The sequence below is a fragment of the Pinus tabuliformis genome, chromosome 7 (genome assembly GCF_031772625.1).
Source record: "Pinus tabuliformis cultivar Carrire ecotype Pingquan chromosome 7, CPIR1, whole genome shotgun sequence".
Taxonomy (NCBI): Eukaryota; Viridiplantae; Streptophyta; class Pinopsida; order Pinales; family Pinaceae; genus Pinus; species Pinus tabuliformis.
This window is the reverse complement of record NC_142293.1, coordinates 699,374,609-699,388,520: the sequence shown is the minus strand read 5'-3', so window position 1 is coordinate 699,388,520 and position 13,912 is coordinate 699,374,609.

The window sequence follows — 13,912 nt, the reverse complement described above, 5'->3', positions numbered from 1 at the left end:
AAAAAACCCTGAAACCCCGATTTCGTAGCGCGGGCAGTTCAAATTTAACAGGATGCGCTACGAAATCGCTGACCAACAGAGCGCTGCGAAAACACGAAAACATTATTTCGCAGCTAAACTGACCAATCACACCCGCGCTGCGAAACTGCGCAAAGTACCAATGACATGACATGCTTTAACTAACAATGATGGAGGGTGTCAAATGATTTTTCCTTTACACGAATTCACACCAATAACTCTTGAATTTCAAATTTGAAATTGACATATACTAATAAACCTATTTACAAGACTTCAAGACTTTATAAAAACTTATGGACAACCTTATATACATGAACTATAGTTCCTAGTGATAACAGTGGCTCCACTAGGGATAGTGTGCCCCTGTGGTACACTAAGAACACGTAGTACCAGTGCCTTATCCATTTATTGCACTCACATCTGGCTGACAAGCATTCCTTTCAAACTTTGTGGGCCTTCTCCTCGGGCTAAAGTCTTCTAGTTCAGCTTGTCACTTATTACTAACACAAAACACTTCAAAAACAATGATTATTTACAATGATCATGGGTTACTTGGCAGATTTTTCACTGATAATAATGCTTTAAGAACCTGCCATTGACAGGCCCACCAGCATACTGTGATCCATCAACTTCTTGTAAAATATAAGTATTGTTTCCATGGAAAGCAGAGATCAAATATGGCCCCTTCCATAAATTCTCAAATTTGCCATGTTTGCCCTTTTCTTCAATCTTGGCTTCCCACTTCAAAACTTTGTCATCAATCTGAAAGGTCACATCTTTAATCTTCTTGTCAAAAGCCCTCTTGACTCTATTCTGATTTTGTTGATAATCTTCAACCACTTCATTCCTTTTCTCTTGTAATGCTATCAATTGATTAATCCTCCGCTGTATGGCATTTGGCTCTTCTTCAAGTCCTTGAATTAGTTTCATAACTGGGACACCAAGAGACGTTGGAAAAATAGCTTCTGCTCCATACACAAGTTCATAAGGTGAGGTTCCAATAGATCTTTTAGTGCATATGCGATCAGCCCACAATGCATACTTCAGTTTCAAGTGCCAAGTTTTCTTGTTTTCTTGCAGCAGTTTTTTGATAATCCTCACAAGACTTTTATTTGAACTTTCAGCTAGACCGTTGCCCTGTGGATAATAGGCTGTTGAGTGACCAAGAGAAATATGGTATTGGTGACAAAAGTTTATCATTCTCTTAGACTTAAAAGCCTGAGCATTATCTGTGATAAGCTTGAGTGGACATCCAAACCTTGATAAAATATTGTTCTCTAAGAAGGAAATAATGACTGCATCATTAGCTTGTCTAGTTGGTACTGCCTCTATCCACTTTGTGAAATAATCAGTGGCTGTAAGTATCCACCGATGTTGGCCTGATGAAGAGGGATGTATCTCACCTATAAAATCTAGCCCCCACTGCTGAAAGGGCGCTTCTACATAAATAGGAACTAGAGGCATAGGCATGAGCTTCCTTTTTCCTTCAAACAACTGACATTCATGACAGGCTGCAACCTTTTTATAAATATCTTTGAACATGGTGGGCCAAAAATACCCGGCTCTCAATATTTTATTAGCAGTGGCCTTCCAATAATGGTGACCTCCACAATCTCCCTTATGAAATTCCTCAATCACCCTATCAGCCTCCTCTTCAATCAAACAACTTAATAGAATTCCTCCAGCATCCTTCCAAAATAAATTCTGCTCATAAACAAAATATCTAAGGGATTTCAGCTTGATGAAACGAGCTCTAGACTTGGAAAGATTGTCAGGGGCTCTGTTGTGCTGTAGAACAAATGAGACATCCTTATACCATTCAGATATCAGAAATTTTCATTAATTTGAACCAACTCTTCCTCTTCTTCAAAAATTTCTGATATTTCTGCATTAAAATTAATGTCACTGCCGTCTAGATTTGAGTGAGTTAGCAGCTCTGCCAACCCTTGACCCTTCACCAATTTAGTTGGCCTAATTTCAATATCATATTCCAGCAATTTGGCTATCCATTTCCCTCTTTTACCATCCGGGTCTGCTTGTGTGAGAATTTCTTTAATAACAGCACTTGGCACAAATGCAATAATATGAGAATGTAGCACATAGATTCTAAAATATTTGATTGCCTTTACCAAAGCATATGCTTGCTTTTCTAAAATGTTGTACTTTAATTCAGCATTTGCCAATGTTTTACTAAAGAATGAAATAGGCTGCTCAGTACCTTGATTTCCTTTCTGTAAAAGAACTCCAGCAATTGTATCCTCAGAGGCATAGGTGAATATTAAAAATTCCTTGGAAAAATCAGGGCTAATAAGAACTGGTGCTTGAGTGAGTGCTTTTTTAATTTCTTCAAATGACTTTCTTGCCTCAGCTGTCCACTTGAAGTCTGCTCCTTTCTTTAGCATTTTTGTGATGTGCTTAACCACCTCTGCAAAGTTGGGAATGAACCTCCTAACAAAATTAACTTTACCAAGAAAAGACTGAACCTCTTTCTTGCTCCTTGGCAAATCCAGCTTTGAAATAGCACTGACTCTATTTGGATCTATCTTAATGCCTTCTTGAGAAATGATATGCCCAAGCAACTTACCAGAAGTCAAAGCAAAGATACTTTTAGTCGGGTTCAAAGAAATGCCAAACCTTCTACACTTCAATAGTATCTTTTCAAGATGCTTTAAATGATCTTCCTCTCTCTTTGAAAAGACTGTGATATCATCAAGGTATACCACTACTGATTTATCTTTTTCCTCTGCAAAAGCAATGTCCATAGCCCTTTGGAAAGTCGCCCCTGCATTCATGAGGCCAAAAGGCATCTTAGCATACATAAAGGTGCCCCATGGTGTAGTGAAGGCTGTTTTCTCCTGATCTTCTGGATGAACAAGGATCTGATTGTATCCTGAGAAGCCATCTAACATTGACATTCTTTGAGAGCCAACAATATTCTGCAACATAAGATCCATTTTAGGAAGAGGATAATTGTCTTTCAGTGAGGCCTTGTTCAAATTCCTGAAGTCTATGCAAATCCTTATCTCTCCATTCTTTTTCCTAACTGGTACCAAGTTAGCTAACCAATTTGAAAATCTGATAGGAACAATAATCTTTGCATCAAACAGCTTCTTGACTTCTTTCTCAATTAATGGCATTAGCAGAGGATTTATTCTTCTCAATTTTTGCTTAAAAGGTTTCTCATTTGGCTTGATTGGGATTGTATGTTGTATAACTGAGGAATCATATTGTTTGAGATCAGTATAATTCCATGCAAACACATCAATGAACCTCTTCATTAGATCAATGTACTTGACCTTTAGATCAACTGATAAAAATTTTGAAATTTTGACCAATTTAGGCGCTACTAAATCACCTAGATTGCAGTTCTCTATCTCCTCTTCATTTGCTTGCAACCTTGGCGCCTTAAAGACATCATTCTGATCAAAAAGCTTCTCAAGTGGAATCAGACCTTTAGGAATAAGATTATTTTGCAGTTGTAACACCTCAGACTTTTCTTTTGTTTCTACTAACATGTTTTGCTGATCAATTTGACAATGCTCAAATTCTCCTTTCAATTCTAGGAAACTTTTCACCTGCTGGTCATCTTCAAAGACTTGCCAATTTAATATATTATCAGGGATTACTGGCCTATGGCGGACTTTCACTTCATAACTATCAGAAGCATGTTTGGGAATGACAAAAAGACTAGCTGCTACAGCAAGAGAATCTGCCATGGAATTCTGCTCTCTGGTTTTGATATTGAAAGTATATGATTGAAATTTCTCCAACAATTCTAACACCAAGTTCCTATAAGCTCTCATTCTTGCATCTTTTGTTTGATAAGCACCTTGAACTTGCTTTATAACTAGCTCAGAATCTCCATACACAGCAATGTTCTTTGCCTTAAACTCAATCAAATTTTTTAAGCCTAAAACCAAGGACTCATACTCGGCCATGTTATTTGTGCAATCAAAATTGAGTTTGTAAGACAGAAACTTACTTTCATCAGCTGGACTCATGATCCAAATTCCAGCGCCAGCACCTTCCTTCCCTGCTGCTCCATCAAAATACAAAGACCAGCAACCAGAAATATCTTCTTCATTACTTTGCTGCAACTCTTCACACTGATTTTCTGCTTTTTCTTTCTGTGATTCTTCTCCCACTGATTCATTAAATAGAATAGTTGATCCCAAGCCTGTGTCACAAGAATAAATGGGAAAATTCTGTGGTTTATCCTTGCTACTCACCATATATGCCATCCTTGTTTCACGGTATAATCTTCTCTGCTCTCCAAATACTGGAATAGTAGCATAAGTCAAATCCATTTGCATGGTACCTTTAATTTTAGCTGCCCATGACCTTGAGAGTAATATTCCAAATTTAGGTGGAACATCAGCCACAACAATATCCATGACAGTGGTTTTAGCTGGGATTTGTGTGAGCGCCACAACCACATCCTTAATTAACCCAATACAATGAACCCTCTTTGAATCAAAAGAAAATAAGTCTTTATAAGGTCTGGTCACTTCCAATCCTAACCTTTCCATAATGACTTTGGGCATAAGGTTATGAGATGCTCCTGAGTCCAACATGGCATTATGAAGAGTCATCTCATGTATATTGATGCTTATATAAAAAGGAGGAAATTCATCATTCTGCTCATCTTCAAGCCTTGGGCCTAAACAAATGATAGGATTGTCTTCTTGCAAATTTAAAATATCAGCTCCTCCCGGGGGAGAATTAAGCATTTCCACAATCTTACTTCTATACTTGTTTACTTTCAAGATTTCATTAAATGGGACTGATATTTTGATTTTAGCAATCTCATTTTCTATATTGAAGACAGGAGTAGACCTCTCAATTTCCTTGGGAAGAGCAAGAGTTTGATTATCCTTCTTCTCAATAGGAGCATCACCTTTTTCATCAGCTTGTTTTGGCTTTTCTTTTTTGTCTTCCACTGTTTTTGAAACATTCTTCTTAGGCTGACCCTTATTTGCTGTAATGGGGACATCTCTATTTCTGAGGTTGTATTGCTTTTGAATTTCAAATATGGCATGCTGATAACCCTTTAAGAAATCTGAAGGTTCTTCCTCAGCTTTTTGTTGGCTAGACTCATCATGTTCCTCCTTTGTTAGAAAGATCTCTGCATCTTCTTCACCAAGACAATGAATAGATTCTTCAGGTTCCTCAGGCTCTTCCTCTCCATCTACCATATTTTGCTGAAACGGAGGTCTTACAGGAGGATCAGCTTGTTGATTTCTATTCTCCCTTGGCCTTTGCTGATTTTGAGGCCTTCTAAACTGAGGATTTCTAAACCGAGGTTCTTGTTGTGCTTGAGGAGCAGCAGTATTCCCAAGTGCTAATTGGTCCATCAATTTCTCCATAGTCTTCATCATGGTTTCAAATTTATCCTCTTGAGCAGAAGTAGAAGGCCTTTCCTCTTCCTTTATCTTAGTCTTAGCCATCTTGGACTTTTTAGCAGCAAGTATATTCACCTCCACTTTAATAGCATCATTTTGCATGTCAGCCAATGTAGCAGACTCTCTTTCTCTGAGTAAGAGAGAAAAGTCAGAATCAAAGGACTCAGCATATCTTAATTGTGCCAAGGCTCCAGGAGGTTTCAAGTGAGCTGGAATAGAATTATAAATCTTATTAAACCTCTTAGAAAATTTTTGAATAGTCTCATCTGGAGCTCTTCTTAAATTATTGTATTCAGTGAGGGCCTGAACTGGATTAGTTCTATTTCCCCATTTCCTCAGAAAGTTATCTTCAAACTCAGCCCAACTGTGAATGCTACCAGCTCCCAAGGCTTTGAACCATTTCCTGACCTCTCCAATGAAAGATTGAGCAAACAATCTCAATTTGACATCTTCATCATCCACTTCATATCTATCAATAAAGTCATTGAATCTATCCACATGCTCTTCAGCTGTAATGTCTTCATCTCCTCCCCATGTTGGAATCCTAGCAGCATATTTATTTGGTAAATCATGCAGAACAGCAGGAAGAGCCAGAGGAGCATACCTAGCAGGTACGGCCATAATGAAAGGAGGAAGAGTGACAATAGGTATGCTATGACCAGAGCTAGTATGAAATGTGGCCTGAGGGCTATTTGGACTTGCAGAGGCAGAGGACAAAATATGAGTACGGAAAGGGCTATTAGGACTTTGTAAACCACTAACAAAAGAACTCCAATTTGGGAGAGGTAAACCAATCTTTGAGTTGAGCAGAATTTCGAAAGGGTCAAGTTCCTTAAGCTGTTTTAAATCTTCTTTCTCTAATAATAGCTCAGAAGAAACAATATCCCAAAACTCCTCTTTATCTTTTTGTGAAATTAAAGAAGAAGTATCAATACCTCTTTTTTGTAGATCCAAAATAATACCAATTAATTCTTCTTCATTTTCAGACCTTAATATAACCTCTTGAACTTTATCATCAACAAGTTTATTCTCGGGACTTCTAGAAAAATCAGGAAATAATGACTTTGAAATACTTGAAGTACCTGGTATATCAGAGAATCTTTGTTTACTCCTTGAGATGATATTAGGATTTTCCACAGGACTAGGTGGATTTGGATCAGGGTTACTCCTTGTGTACCTTCCTTTCGAAGCCACCTTTAAACTTTTAAAGAACAAATGGAGTCACCAAGGTAGAATGCAGCCTCGAAAACCATTTGAACTCCTGCTACCTTCAGAAATTCAATCTTAAGCTCCCGGCAGACGCACCAAAATGTTATCACAAAATCACTACTGAGGGCTGCAACCAAGCAAGATTTCATGTAACTCTTTCAAACCTATCTTTAGATCAAAGCTTAGCCTCTTTGATCAGAGAGGGCTCTCTCACACACTCTTGATAAAAAACATTCACTACAAAAGATGGCTAACTCTTTATTCATTCATGAAAGCAAAGCTGGTTGGAAACATGTCAAACTGGTTCTCATTGGGCTATGGAGTCACATAAATTAAGTAAACAAGGAAAACATAGTGATCTCATGGAAGTCAAGGCTCTTTGCATTATATATCAAACATACTTCACCAAAACATAGCTTGCCAAACACACAGGAAGTCAGAGCATAGGATTATGAATTCTGAGTGATTGTGTTACAACAAGACTATAAAAGAACATAAAGTATAAAACACCATCATTATATTTGAACATAACAATCCATCGAGAATCTTGAGTAGAGAACAACACTGTTTTACTATTACTGTCAAAAAGGTCTTACAATGGCCCAAAACAACTCTGTTTTTCTATAAAATGTCCAACCTTTTTTACATAAGAGTTATTTCTATATATAGCCAATCAAAAACACTACTACCTGAGACTCCTCAACAAGCATGAAGGGAGCTCGGAATTCTGTCATTAATGACCTTAACTATATCATAAACAAACTAATTAATTACAAGAGATATGGTGCTACGAAAACAAAGGACTCCATTACATTGACACTTCAAGTCTATCTCCTCGTATACTTTGCTGCGTTCTTGAAGCTTGCCACCTGTAGCACTACAATAATAACCAAACCAAACTGAAAACACATTCAATGGATGAGCAGCTTCGGATGCCTGATGTATAGATGATTCATCAACCAATAAGAATATGAACCCTATATTCACGGTTTCTGCCTCCCATTAGTGTTCATGCATTAATGATCATGTTTCAAGTCATTTAATCCCCTGATAGTCCCGTATGACTGAAGAAAACCAATGATCTGGCCATCCCATAACTGAACAGGTGTACCCCTTAACACCTCGGCAGCTCTATCATAACCCTAAAAATTCGGACATAAAGTGAAACTTTCAACAAAAGACAAAATTTCACCTTTTCTTCGAATACTTACACCTGACATCCTTTTTTTAAACATCTGACTAACTTTCTATAGTCTCCATGCTGGCATTAAGTCATCCCTTTAAATATTTGCTGACCTCAGCATTCAAACTCAAGTTTTCAACATAAACAGTCATCTACAGCAGTTTCGTAGCGCGCTACGAAACTGCTGTAGGTAATCAAAACTAAACACATGAACCTTAAAGCAACAATAACTCAGCTCTGTGATTTCTTCAGTCATTCTACACAGGTGTAAGGACATCAAAAAGTCTCAAAAAGCTTTAAAATGATGACAGCCAAAATATACCAAAATTTGGAAAGCACATTTTCCTTGGATCATTTAGCTAGTTTACCTAGCTTCCCTTTCAAGCTGCTGACTTCTTCCTTTAACATCTTGTTTTCTGCTCTTAAACTTGTATTCATTTGTTTCATAATTTTTGCCTGCTTCAGAGCTGGCACTGTCCACACATATGCATCAGATACTGAGCTAGCTTGACTGATCAAACTTGTTTTACCCTTCATTACAGCCTTCTTATAACTTGTATATCTTACTGCCTTTTCCTTAAAAACATTTTGAACCTGAGGTATTCCTTCCTTTGTTGCTCCAGCTTGTTTCTTAATAGCAATCACATTTCCACCTTGACTGATAACAACCTTATTATCCTTGTTCTTGCTTTTGGCTGCTTGAACTATTTCAGAGAAGATTTCAAGTGCCTCTGTCCTAGGCATTTCCAAAGGTGCTTTCTCTTTCTGAGCTTTCTCTTCTTCTTTAATTTGCCTTCTAGTCACTGGTCTGCGTGGTTTAAAGGCATATTCTTCACTTGGTTCTTCAAACTTTAACCTTTTAGAAGCCTTTGACTTTTTAGAACTTTCAGGTGAGGACTGAGTTAGATCAATATGCATTGGTGGTACCAATTGACCTTGCTCAAGTTCAAGTGGTTCAATTTGTATTGGATGATCTTGCTCTAATTCAATGGCTTCAAGTAAGTCATTTAAACTACCCTTTGAAATAGGACTTTCTTCCACAGGGACTGACTTTCCTTTTTCTTTGCTTAGTTGGCCTCTAGTTCTCACCCTTGAAACTCTTTCAACTTCACTGGATTTAGTTTCATCTTTTCTTTTGTGAGTCTTCTGTTTTGATGACTGAGGTGTTTCCTTAGGAGATGACTTAGGGGTTTCTTTTTCAGATACTCTAGATGATTTTGGAGTTTTATCTACTGATGCTTCAGGTGTTTCTTTAACTGCTACAGACCTCTCTGATTTCTTTGCTTTAGCTTTAGGCTTCTTATGGTCTGTCACTTCTCTCCTAATTTCAGCCAAAGTAGTTTCCTCACTCCTTTCTTCTCTTTCTCTCACAGGTAATGGAGTGAGGCCTATTTTGCTTGGGAAACCGGCCATAAACACAAATGAATCCCAGTCTTTACCAATTTTTTGTAAACTATCCAACACCAGTAATTTTACTAGACCATGATGAAAAAGGGATGTTTCATAAGCATCTTTCTTTAACTGAATCTTATCACACATTTTGCTAATACTCCTGAACAAGTAAAAAGGTATGTCTATTGAACTCTTACCAGTGAAGTGTAACAGAAGCTTGAAGTGGTAGGAGTAAACTTTATTGTACCTACCCTCACATGTCAGGTACTTCTGGATACATGTCAATAGCATAGCATAATTCTCCTTTAGATAGCTCCTTGGGACAGCTTTAGTGAGATCTTCCTCTACATAAGATGCCTTCAAAAACTCCTTGCATGGACCCATGTCAAACTTGAAGTTCTTGAACCATTCTTGGCCACCCCTCGGGATTTCTGTGACAGTGGAAATAACTTCAGGGGACACCGGAAACTCCAACATGGCCACCTTCGAATTCAGTCCAGTGAAGTTTAATGCGAAAGCCTTGGTAACTTCTGCATGTCCTCCCTTCAATTTTTCGCAAAATCGCCAGCAGCCAGCACTTCGAAATGCCTTTGCTACCTCCTCATCCCTGAGAGTAACATCTAACCCCTCCGGCTCTGTTCTCACACATTTACCAGAACGGTGTTCCTTTCTTTCCATGCTTCTTTGAGTATTTTTACACAAGGGACTGATGGTAGCTTGTAGCACGAAAACAATCTTCAGCTTTGGAGAGCAGGCTCGCTTGCAGTAGTCCGTTTAAATATAGGCTTGAGCTTTTCATATAGCAAACACGTTCATACGATATGAAGAACCCATTATGAAATGACCACCTCTTATAACATCCCCTAAACTGACACACAACTACATGACTTTGGACCTTATGGCGAAATAATGGCTTATCATGACATGGAGAGGGTGTGAAATGACAATCATAAACGGACTTGTGACTCACTACTCTTGGATTTGACATTCAGAGAAACACGCTGCAAAAAACCCTGAAACCCCGATTTCGTAGCGCGGGCAGTTCAAATTTAACAGGATGCGCTACGAAATCGCTGACCAACAGAGCGCTGCGAAAACACGAAAACATTATTTCGCAGCTAAACTGACCAATCACACCCGCGCTGCGAAACTGCGCAAAGTACCAATGACATGACATGCTTTAACTAACAATGATGGAGGGTGTCAAATGATTTTTCCTTTACACGAATTCACACCAATAACTCTTGAATTTCAAATTTGAAATTGACATATACTAATAAACCTATTTACAAGACTTCAAGACTTTATAAAAACTTATGGACAACCTTATATACATGAACTATAGTTCCTAGTGATAACACAGCTGTTTGTAAAATAATTAATTAATTCATCTTAAGTTAATTAGTTAAGGAAAATCAAACATGAAGTCTATGTGGGGACATGCAATAGTTTCTCCATTAATTGAGGAATTTATCCATCAGTTAAAGAGATAAGGATGAGTTGTAATATTGAGTTGTAATTAGTTGACTTAGTTAACTGAGTCAAGTCTAGTTAGATTAATTCAAATAGTTTGTTGAATTAATGTAAGTTCAGTTAGTTAATGCTTGCATGCATGTAACTATTGTACTTCAGATAACTGAGTATTCTCTCATAAATAACTCATGCATGTCAGTTCAGACAGAGACCCAGTTGAGATCAGAGGAGGGAAAGTGTACTATCAGTTAGATATATTTTTCCTATAAAGAAAACTCATCTATGCAGAGGATTCATCTCCTTCAGGATTGCGCAGTTACTACTGGGCCAAGTGAGAAGTGTGAGGTGGGAATTCACATGTGTGGAAGCACTAGACCGCAAGAAAAACTGTGCAAGGAAATAGGAGGCTTGGAAGGTAGTGGAGAACGTTTGTGATAGGCCTTTGAATGTGTATGAGCAACAGTGGGATTATACTGAGAGCTAGTTGGCTTCCAAGATAAGGCATTGTGTAATTCTATGACTATTTTCCACTTGTATGATAATACAGAGTTGGGGTTTTACGCTGAGGCTTTCCCCGGGTTATTTCTTTTGTGTTATGTGTGATTGATTTCTCATTCTCAGTTATATGTGTTCTCTTGATCTTGGTCAATTCGATTAAACTTCCGCAAAGTGTTGTAGAAGCAGATCTTGTATTGTGTTTTAGTATATTGCATAATCTGTTGATCTACAGTGGGAATTTCTACAATCCACAGTTTGGTAAACTTTCCATGGAAGAAAAGGGCAAGGTTGTCAACATTGAGACAAATGATGAGGAGGAGGACCTCCATGCTCTTGTATATGAGATAGAGGTGGATGAAGAAATGGAAGAAGACATCCAGTTGGTGTGTGCTGCAGTAAAACTGCCTGAGTACGTTCCTTCGCAAAAAGGGAAAGCTAAGGCACCCAAGGATTTGGATTCCACTATGAGCGCACTCCAAACACCGCTCCTCCCAGATGGAATTTTGTTTGAGGGCTCACAATGAAATTTGAAGACTGGGACCTCACGGACGGCGAGAAGTTCCCACATTTAGAGACTGAGAACCTCATGAAACAGAGCAAGGAGGGGTCAGTTACAACGCTAGAGCCACAGAAATGGCTATGTGGTGTGGAGAAGGCCGAACTACTCTAACTACTATGGATTTTCCACTTTCATCGCACACCTATCACGATCTTTGCCATCAGGCAACTGCTTTGCCTGGTGCACGATGGGTACTTATGGCTGGAGGAGCCTATTCCCATCACGGCAAAGCTTATCCATAGGGTTTCCCGGCTTCCCGTAAGGGAAAAGACCCCACGGAGATAGCTGGAAAAAGTAGAGATTTGGCGCTCGCAAAGGCCATGAAGAAGAAGTACAAATTGGAAAAGAAGAAGAGAGGCTACGCAATCAGTAGCATTAAAGATAAAGGGGTGCGCGTAGCCACCCAACTGCTGGCCGGGAAGGTGATGAGAAAATGCCGCAGAGATGAGGTATCAGTGCTGGTCGCTGGCAGAACAATGCGCGAAGGGGGTCTAATTCATCTAGGCCAAATTCCTCTGCAAAGAATTCCTAACCAACTGCAAGGAAGCTCAGGAGCAGGGCAAGACCTTCCACTATGCGTGGTTACTCTTCTCTATTTTATTGGTGATAGGGGAATTGCCTGAGGACAGTCAGTTCCCTCATATTGAACAAGACTTGCTAGAGGCTGCAAAATATGCGTCGCTTTGGGCTACGAAGGACGCCATGCAGATCCATGAAACTAAGATCTTCTGGGTGCTCATGGAAGCGAGTGTCCGGATGTGGAATAACAGGAGGCCGCGCTTATCCCCCACAGTGTACACTAGTCTGCGGAGCTTTGCAGACTTTAAGGCGGATATGCATAATGTGTATATCAAGGCGCATAAGGATCTGATGCAGAATTGGCCCAAGCTTCCTTTCATCGCAATTGATGATGCCATCTTCTCCGTGCTCAAATCATGGCCTCCCGAGTGGCGCACCCCGAATCTGGCGGAGCAGGATAGAACAATGACACAAAAGTAGAAGGATGCCACCAAGCTACATATCAACCAGTTGGCCCAACAGAAGTGCAATGAACAATTGGCCGCGGAGGTAAGAGCTGCCTGCGAGGTAGCGAAGGTAGCCACAAAGAAGGTCAAGGCTGCCGACAAAGCAATAGCAACACAGGCAATAGGGGCCACCATGACGCAGGACGATGAGGGCCCGAACTTATCCAAATGACAATGAGCAGAGGATATAATAGAAAGTGCGAACCCAAGAACAACATCTACACAGCTAAAATGGCCACGCGTTACAGAAAGATCAGGCCCACGAAAGAAGGCCAAGGCTTCCAAACTGGACATCGAGCCAATTACATTGACAGAGGGTGACCTCTATGACATCGGTGACACAGTTCGTGAGGTCACCTGGGAAGCACTCCAGGAAGCTATGACGGAGCAATAGAATGTGTTGGGGGCCCTAAGGGCGTAGCTGTAAGGACTTTAGGTGCAGGCCCCACATGAAGGAACAGCAGCCGCCTACGATGATGCAGGTACATCAGCAGCAGTGCAGCTGCTGCATGCAAAAATGGCCAACACCATAGTGCTGCTGGAAGAAGCGCTAACAACAGAGGGTGAGGAGGATAGAGCCGTGGTAGGCCAGATCAAGGGACTTGGCCTAAATTTGGCTGCCCTTCCGCGGGACACATTGTATCAGTTGCACGATGACATAACAACAGAGCTACACACATGGGAAGGTCGTGCAACTAGGTATTGAGTGAGCAAAAGATCAACATTGAACAGCTCAACCTGCAGCGTGACGAGCTAGTGTCACAGAATCAGTAGATCGTGCAAACAATGGATGAAGCGTGTTGGCGCATTCCAGAATTATCCATCGCCGTAGACCTACCAACCGAGATGCGGATCCACTGTCTAGAAAGTGGAGTCTGAAGCGCATGTGAGGAAACAACACGAGTGCAGCTGGAGTTGAACCTCCAGATTGCTAAGCTGTGGATGAAGGTGCAACCTTCCACTCCTCCAGAAGTCAAAGAACAACGTGTTAGCATGATTCAGATAGGATTGGAATAAATTGGAAGGGCGGTGCAGGACTACACTGGTATGTTGGACCAAGCATTCGATGTCCTCACATCCTTGTAGGAGGACCCCAACAGATAGTGTCTGGAAACAGAGGCGCACGAACTGCAGCAGCAATATGACAGTGTCA